Raw genomic sequence first — 8260 nt, forward strand, 5'->3', positions numbered from 1 at the left:
GGGGTGCACGTGTCTCTTTCAGATCTGGATTCCTCAGTGTGTATGCCCAGGAGTGGTATTGCTGGGTCGTATGGCAGTTCTATTTCCAGTTTTTTAAGAAATCTCCACACTGTTTTCCATAGTGGCTGTGCTAGTTTGCATTCCCACCAACAGTATAAGAGGGTTCCCTTTTCTCCACACCCTCTCCAGCATTTATTGCTTGTAGATTTTTGGATAGCAGCCATCCTGACTGGCATGTAATGGTACCTCATTGTGGTTTTGATTTGCATTTCTCTGATAATGAGTGATGTGGAGCATCTTTTCATGTGTTTGTTAGCCATCTGTATGTCTTCTTTGGAGAAATGTCTGTTTAGTTCTTTGGCCCATTTTTTTGATTGGGTCATTTATTTTTCTGGAATTGAGCTTCAGGAGTTGCTTGTATATTTTTGAGATTAACCCTTTGTCTGTTTCCTCATTTGCTATTATTTTCTCCCAATCTGAGGGCTGTCTTTTCACCTTACTTATAGTTTCCTTTGTTGTGCAAAAGCTTTTAATTTTCATTAGGTCCCATTTGTTTATTTTTGCTTTTATTTCCAATATTCTGAGAGGTGGGTCATAGAGGATCTTGATGTGATTTATGTCGGAGAGTGTTTTGCCTATGTTCTCCTCTGGGAGTTTTATAAAAAATATGGAACGCTTCACGAATTTGCGTGTCTTCCTTGCGCAAGGGGCCATGCTAATCTTCTCTGTATCATTCCAATTTTAGTATATGTGCTGCCGAAGCGAGCATGACTTCCCTAGATTCTGTAATTCTACTGGGTTTGTCTGACTCTGTACGTAATAGTGCCTAGAAAAGGCAAAACCAGTACCAGGGTAGTCTTCCCAGTAGTAAATGGTGGCCCGTGCCCTCCACTTCCCACTCTCCCTTCCACCTTTTTTCTTTTTAATTTGTTTGTCTATTTATTCAGTGGTTTTAGTGGGACCGGCCACTTTAATGTCCTGAAGATACATTGATGGAGTAAGGCATGTAAGGTGGAAAGATAATATATTGGTAAACAGATGAATAACTAGAATAATTTTAGGATCTGTGATGAACAGGGACTGGTAGGGGAATAGTCGTGTACAGACTAGGAGATTGAAAGAAAAATAACTCTTAGCCCCTGCCTTAAAGGAGATTGTAAGGGAGCAGGATTAATCCTTAGAAATGAGAAGTGGGATTCTTAGCCGTGAGGAGACTTCCCTTTCATTCTCTCTCAAGAAGCTCCAGCAGGAGATGGCTTTGCCAAAAGAGAGGATAAACTAAGAAAGAAGACATAGGATCCTAGAAATAAGAGATCCAAGCTAGAAGAAAAGCAAAAGGGAATCTTGGGCAGCAAGACTTGAGGGTGCAGAGAGGAGCATGAGGATGGGAGGGTGCAAGGCAAGACACAGAACTGATGGTCATCTGATGGATTTGAGCACATGGTAAAGAGAAGAGTATTTAGAGGTTCTTTAAAATTCTGAGAGAGAGAGTTTTGGAAGAACTTACTGACAGCTGCACAGAGAGCTATGTAAAGAAAAACTATTAGCTTCAGAAAAAAGAAAGAGACAATAAAGGCAATGTAACCATAGGCTAATATTAACTCAACAATGCATAATATTTTGCATACTTATAGTAAAGGACACATGTAACATGTGATTGTACCAAAAATAGCAATATAATTATTTTGCCTTCCACTTTTTTAATTCATTCTCCATTGCCCCCAGTGAAGATTCTTCCCACTGTTTCCTAACTGGTCTCCTGTTTTTCATTTTAACTCAACAAACATCTATTGAGTATTCATTCACCATACTAGGTTCTGGGGATAGAGGTGTTGACAACAGGATAGAGTTGCCACAGTGATCTCAGAGAGACTGCAGTGAGTGGTCCTGAAGGGAGATCTTAGTTCTCTAAGCTAGAAAACCAGGAATCTAGCCACTAGATCACCAGGGGCCAGAGGCCAGAAGCAAAGTGGCGCTGGCTCTTTCCCTTCTTTGAAAGAAGAATGTTTCAAGGAGGCAAAAACTGTAAAAGGGGACAAGGTTTATTATTAAAGACACAGCACAAAGTATGGGAGAGCACCCAGAGAAACAGTTCGTTGAAGTCAGAAGCTAGGCAGAAATACATACCTGGAGAAGAGTGCATCCTGAATGAAGAGGAGCACAGTAAGGAGGTGATTGAAATCACTTGTATAGGACAGTCCTTCCAGGTCTTTGCTTACATGTGGCCAGTTATCTTGTTTCTTTCTTCACATCTGACTGGTCCTAAGACCCTTGCCAAGATGCCTGCGCAACTTTTTGCTAAGATGGATTCCACCGCAGAGGCCTATGGATACATGTCCACACTTACTATGGGGTGGGGCCCCTCCCCTTTTCAATCCCCCAAAAGCCTTCCTGCACATGTGCAGACAGGGAAGTTTCCTTTGACCTCAGAAATAGGTACCTTATCTCTCTACTTTAGCAAAGCTCAGCTTTTGCCACTAGTTTTCTCCTTGGAATATCTGGGTTAGAACAAAGCTTTAGTTTTACTCTACTTGACAAACCTAGCTGTCCAGCCCAGGGGCCCATCTGTCTTCTACCTCAATTCTGCTGGGCAGGGAGGGGATGCTGAGAAGTAAACAGGCTTTCATTCATCCGTCCATTCAATACACACTTAATGAGTGTTTCCTGTGGGTCAGGCCCTGTGCTCAGAGATAAATACATGAACAAGATGGTCAAGGTCCTAGACCTCTTGGAGCTTGCAGGTTAGTAAAACAGACAAAACAAAGAAAGTCACAAATAAAATAATTATAAATGGTACAAATTCTGCAAAGAAAACAGAGTGCTGAGATAGAGTATAAGAGGGGATCATACTTTTAAAAGAGTGATCAGGGAAAGTTTCTCTGAGAAAGTGTCATTTAAACCAAGACTTAAAGATGAGAAGGAGTCAGCCATGGGAACAGTGAAGGAAAAGAGAGCTTCAGGCAGAGGCCACAAAGTGTATAAAGGCCCTGAGCCAGAATGAGCTTGGCATATTGAGTAGGGAGAGGGAGACTGGAGTTGGGAGTGGTGAGTGAATGGAAGAGTGGCTTGAATTAAGTTTGGATAGTTGTGATGTCCTTAAGGGTCATAGTAAAGAGTTTGACATTGACTTTATTCTAAACACAACAGGAAGCCAGGGAGGATTTTTATGCGGAGGAATAACCATGTCTAATTTGTGTTTGAAGAAAGTCACTCTTAGTGCTGGTTTGTGAAGGAATTGGAAAGGAGGCAAGAATGGAAGAGGAGAGAACACATAAAAGAGGCCTTTATAGCACTTCAGATAAGAAGTGAGGTGGAGGGGCTCAAGGTGGGGCAGGCTGGTGGGTGCATTTGAGTTACAGTCAGAGCTAGAATTATCAAGGCTTTCTGAAGGATTGAAAGCAGAGAGGAAATAAGGCATGGATTCTGTCTCCTTGGTTTGGGGCTCAAGCAGTTAGAGGGCTGGTTTAGCCATTCACTGAGATGAAAGAGATGTCCAGGGGGAATAGCAGGGCCATGGTGAAGGCAGACAGGAATAGGACTTAAGTTCTGTATGCTGTGTTTTGGGGACGGTCAACTGAAATTATTTCATAGATAGTAGAGTGTATCTTTGATGGGGACAATGGTAGACATGGTTTAAGAACTGCTGAACCCTTTGGGTTTGTGGCTTTTGAAAAAATTTTATTGGCATGTAGTTGATTTACCATGTTGTATTAGGAGCCCTTTGGGTTTTTAAAAATAATTTATTTTTGGTTGTGCTGGGTCTTTGTTGCTGCTCACATTTTTCTTTAGTTGTGGCAGGTGGGGGGCTTTTCTCCACTTTTCTCCACCCAGCCTGCGGTGGGTAGGCTTCTCATTGCAACGGCTTCTTTTCTTGTGGGTCTTAGGCTCTAGGGCCAGTGGACTTCGGTAGTTGTGGAATGTGTACTCAATAGTTGACTCCTGGGCTCGAGAGCACAGACTCAACAGTTCTAGTGCACGGGCTTAGTTGAGGAGCCTTTTGGTTTTTTCATGTGCTTGTGCAGCTAGAAATGTCCAGAGATGATGCCTGAGTCTGGAGTTTAGGCTAGAGACAGAGTGAGAATCCAGATGACAGGGTGGGAAACAAGATACGCACAGAATCCAAGCAAGGGGGCCGAGGCATCACACTGATCACAGTCAACCACCTGGCTTCTGCTTTCTTCTTCATATCACACTGGGCATATGTTGAAATCTCTTCTAAATCTCGCTGGAAGTCTTGACTCTCAACATCAAACCTGAGTACCATGTTAATGAGAATCCTGTCATCTAAAAATAGGGGCTTCCCTGATAGCTCAGTTGGTAAAGAATATGTCTGCAATGCAGGAGACCCCGGTGTGATTCCTGATTCAGGAAGATCCTCTGGAGAAGGGATAGGCTACCCACTCCAGTATTCTTGGGCTTCCCTTGTGGCTCGGCTGGTAAAGAATCCGCCTGCAATGTGGGAGAACTGGGTTCGATGCCTGGGTTGGGAAGTTCCCCTGGAGAAGGGAAAGGCTACCCACTCCAGTATCCTGGCCTGGAGAATTCCATCGACTGTATAGTCCGTGGGGTCTCAAAGAGTCGGACATGACTGAGCGACTTTCACTTTCTCACTTTCAAGTTAGCAGGTCAGTGACATGTGATATCTTAGAGTGAAATGTATAGCTTTTCTGAAATATAGTATATTTACCATTGTGAAGTTTCCTTGTGCTGATACTACAGTTCAAGATAGCAATGCCAAGGGAGGTGGGAGGGGGGATAGGGATGGGTAATACATGTAACTCCATGACTGATTCATGTCAATGTATGACAAAACCCACTGCAATGTTGTGAAGTAATTAGCCTCCAACTAATAAAAAAAAAAACAAAAAAAAAAAACTAAAAACAGAGCTAGCATAAAAAAAAAAAAAGATAGCAATGCTATTATGCACATCAGAAACAACAGGGATAACTTCTTAAACTGACTGCAGTTTACCAGCTGTAAGACCTCTTAAGAACCTCTGTTTGCTCCACCGTAAATGAGATGGAGCAGATTAATAACTAGAAAGGTTCCTTGCTTCCATAATATTCCATAATTCAATGGTTGTACCCACTTATATAGGTCCAAACCACTCCCCCTGAATTGTTGGCTGCTTTTGACGAGACAGAACAAGAGAAGGGGAGTGATTGGACTTCTGTAGTGGGCCGGGCTGTAAAGAGGCAGAGGACTAAGATACCAATGGCTACTAAAGCCATTTCCAGGGCTCATCATCACCAGTTTCCCTGCAAAAAGACAGACGATCCAAACATATTAGGGCAGCTGTGGCTCCCAGCATGCAACAAAATAGAAAGGGCTCGCTTGAGACTCTTGGATTAATTAGAATATTTTTTCTGGGATTTGCACCAAAACCTGCCTTGTGATTATGGTGACTCTCATAATGTGATTATGGTGACTCCCAGCACTTGCAGTGCTGAGAATATCTGTGGCTTTGAAACCAGTTAATTCCACAAAAACATGGAACATAAATCATTCACCAATTCGTTTAGCAAAGACATGGTTGAAAGTGAAAGTTGCTCAGTTGTGTCCGACTCTTTGCGACCCCATCCACTATACAGTGGAATTCTCCAGGCCAGAAATACTGGAGTGGGTAGCCTTTCCCTTCTCCAGGGGATCTTCGCAAACCAGGGATTGAACCCAGGTCTCCTGCACTGCAGGTGGATTCTTTACCTGCTGAGCCACAAGGGAAGCAAAGACACGGGAGACAGGCACGAATTTATTGCTCATGAAAAATTTTCATCACAGTAATGAAACCCAACTAAGCAGGTGAAACTCCTATGTATTACTGCAAATATTTTGTGATTATGAGATTAATTTTTCAAGAATGAGTTGTCAGTTATACCATTAATTGTAACATTTACTAACTTGATAAACATGCACAGGATTCACCTAAAGAACTATATATTATCGAATTATTTCCATTTAATAAACATTTTTTACTGACCCACAGTTTGACATTCTTTTTAAAGTTCAGATCTAACCAAGTTTAACCTGTCTGCCTACAAGTCTAGTTTCTTTGCCTCCGTTGTATTATATTAGTAGCTTTTCATTTCTTGAATATCCATAATACCAATTCAAACAACTGTCAACCTAAATATATATATATATAATTCCAACTTAAGAATGTTTTTTTCCAGAAGAATTTTAGGCAGGAATTATAATCACAATATTTAGGACCTTCTCTGATGATCCAGTGGCTAGGACTCCACTGCAAGGGGCATAGGTTCGATCCCTGGTCAGGAAACTAAGATCCCACAAGCTTGGTAGCTCTGCAAAAAAAAAAAAGAGAGAGAGTTAACAATTTGTACAGTATGAGAACTGACCTATCAAATGATCATTGGCTGTACATAATAGATACAACCACTCTGCTGTATCCTGGATGAACACTGGCTTGATTTTAGTTGGTATAAATTAGGACATTTTGATTTCTATTTTAAGGTGGAGATTTTAAACTTGAATACATACAGGAACCAAGCAAATGATGTAAATAAGGGATGGGAGCTGAGGGTAAGACAGACTAGTGAGATCCAGTCAGGTTTTAAAGCTCAGAAATCATGCCCAGAGGATAGCTCTGACATAGTTCCAGCAGATTATTGCCCTTGGAACGCAGACTGAAAAGAATCTCAAAATTTGGATTTTTGGAAAAGCAACTGTCCGGGCTGGGTGTGGCCCAAGGGCTGCCAATTTGCTCGTTCTTGACCTTTCATTGGAAAAAGCACAGCATTTGTTTTGAATAGCCTTTGGCCAAGATTGACCCAGAAGAAAAAATTCAATTCTGAATTCTAACTTCTTTCAAAAACATCATTGTGTTTTCTATAACTAGCCTGTGTGTATTTAGTGCAAAGTGTAAACAATACACTTTTGGATGACTGTTTATTGATCCTAATTTAACAAATACAACTCTGCAGTAAACACAAAACTACGCTGTGCTGTAGCTTATGTAACTTCTAACCTTTGGCCTTTTCTTGACTCGACTTTTGTTCTCTTTCTTCAGAACTGGGGGAAAAAATTCTTTTTCTAATTAAATCAAACAGATGGAAAAGGATAACAGTGACCCTTCTTTCTCCTTCTGCTTTCCATTTGGAGACACTTCAAATGAATCTGATTTAAATTTTTTCTTGAAAGTAGAAGAAGGAACGGGAGAAAGGAGGAAAGTGAGGATCACAGGGAGTCTACAGCCTAAAAAAAAAGCTCAGCAGGTGTTTCTGAAAAACTAAAGATGCAAGTGTTCAGTTCTTCTCTCTCCTTGTTAACTCATTCATTTATTGAGCAGCTGTTACATGCCAGGCACCGTTCTAGGCTTGAGGGGTAGAACAGAAAATGTCTCTGTCATTTTAGAGCTCCTATTCTAATGAAGTTGATAATAACGTAAAAACAAATAAGACAGTTGCAGAGAGTGATAACTAATTCGAAAACACAGGGGTTATGTGACAAAGACAAAGTGGGGAGACCCCTTGCTTTATTCAGCTTGAACAGCCATAAGCAAATACCCTAAACTAGGTGGCTTAAAGAACAGAAATTTATTTCTTTACAGTTTTGGGAACTGCAATTCCTGAATCAGGATGCCAGAATGGTCGGGTTCTAGTTGCAAGAGCTGGTTTCCTGTCTTATAGATGGTCATCTTTTCACTGTGCCCTTACACAGCGGGTTGGGGAGGAGGGATTGAGTATTTCTTCATATAAGGGCACTAATCTCATCATGAAGCCCTCTCCCTTATGCCCTCATCTAAACTTAATCACAGTAGTCCCCCATTTGTGTGAGAGATAAGTTCTAAGAACACCCACACTGGGATGCCTGAAACTGCAGATAGTATGGAAGCCTAGATATACTGTATTTTTCTCATATATACATAACTATGATGAAGTTTAATTTATAATTAGGTCTACTAAGAGGTTAACAAAAAGAATAGAAAAGTTATAACAACATACTGTAATAAAGGTTATTGTATGTAGTCTCTGTCTCTCAAAATATCTTATTGTAAAAATTTACTGTCTTTTCCATCTTAACTAAGCACTTAGCAAGCACTGTGGCCATAACTTCTGTAGTTTGAGGTGTAACAGCAAAATTAGCACATATTTCTTTTTCCTTCTTCACAGTTTCATGGATTGAAGATTCATTCCTATCTTAGATTTTTGCAACCACAGCTTGTGATTTTTTTTTTTTTTCCTTTCCTTATTAAGTTGAGAACTTTCACCTTTTCACTGAAAGGAAGCATTTAAATCTTCT

General features: G+C 40.8%; 1 non-coding gene across 1 annotated transcript; it reads right to left on the reverse strand.

Annotated features, from left to right (window-relative positions):
* Window positions 1-661: 661 nt before the first annotated feature.
* LOC136171250 (U6 spliceosomal RNA) lies at window positions 662-769 on the reverse strand. Its single transcript, XR_010663800.1, has one exon. It is a non-coding gene; the product is annotated as a U6 spliceosomal RNA (small nuclear RNA).
* Between the last annotated feature and the right edge of the window lie 7491 nt (window positions 770-8260).

Source organism: Muntiacus reevesi, chromosome 6, assembly GCF_963930625.1.
Source record: "Muntiacus reevesi chromosome 6, mMunRee1.1, whole genome shotgun sequence".
Classification (NCBI taxonomy): Eukaryota; Metazoa; Chordata; class Mammalia; order Artiodactyla; family Cervidae; genus Muntiacus; species Muntiacus reevesi.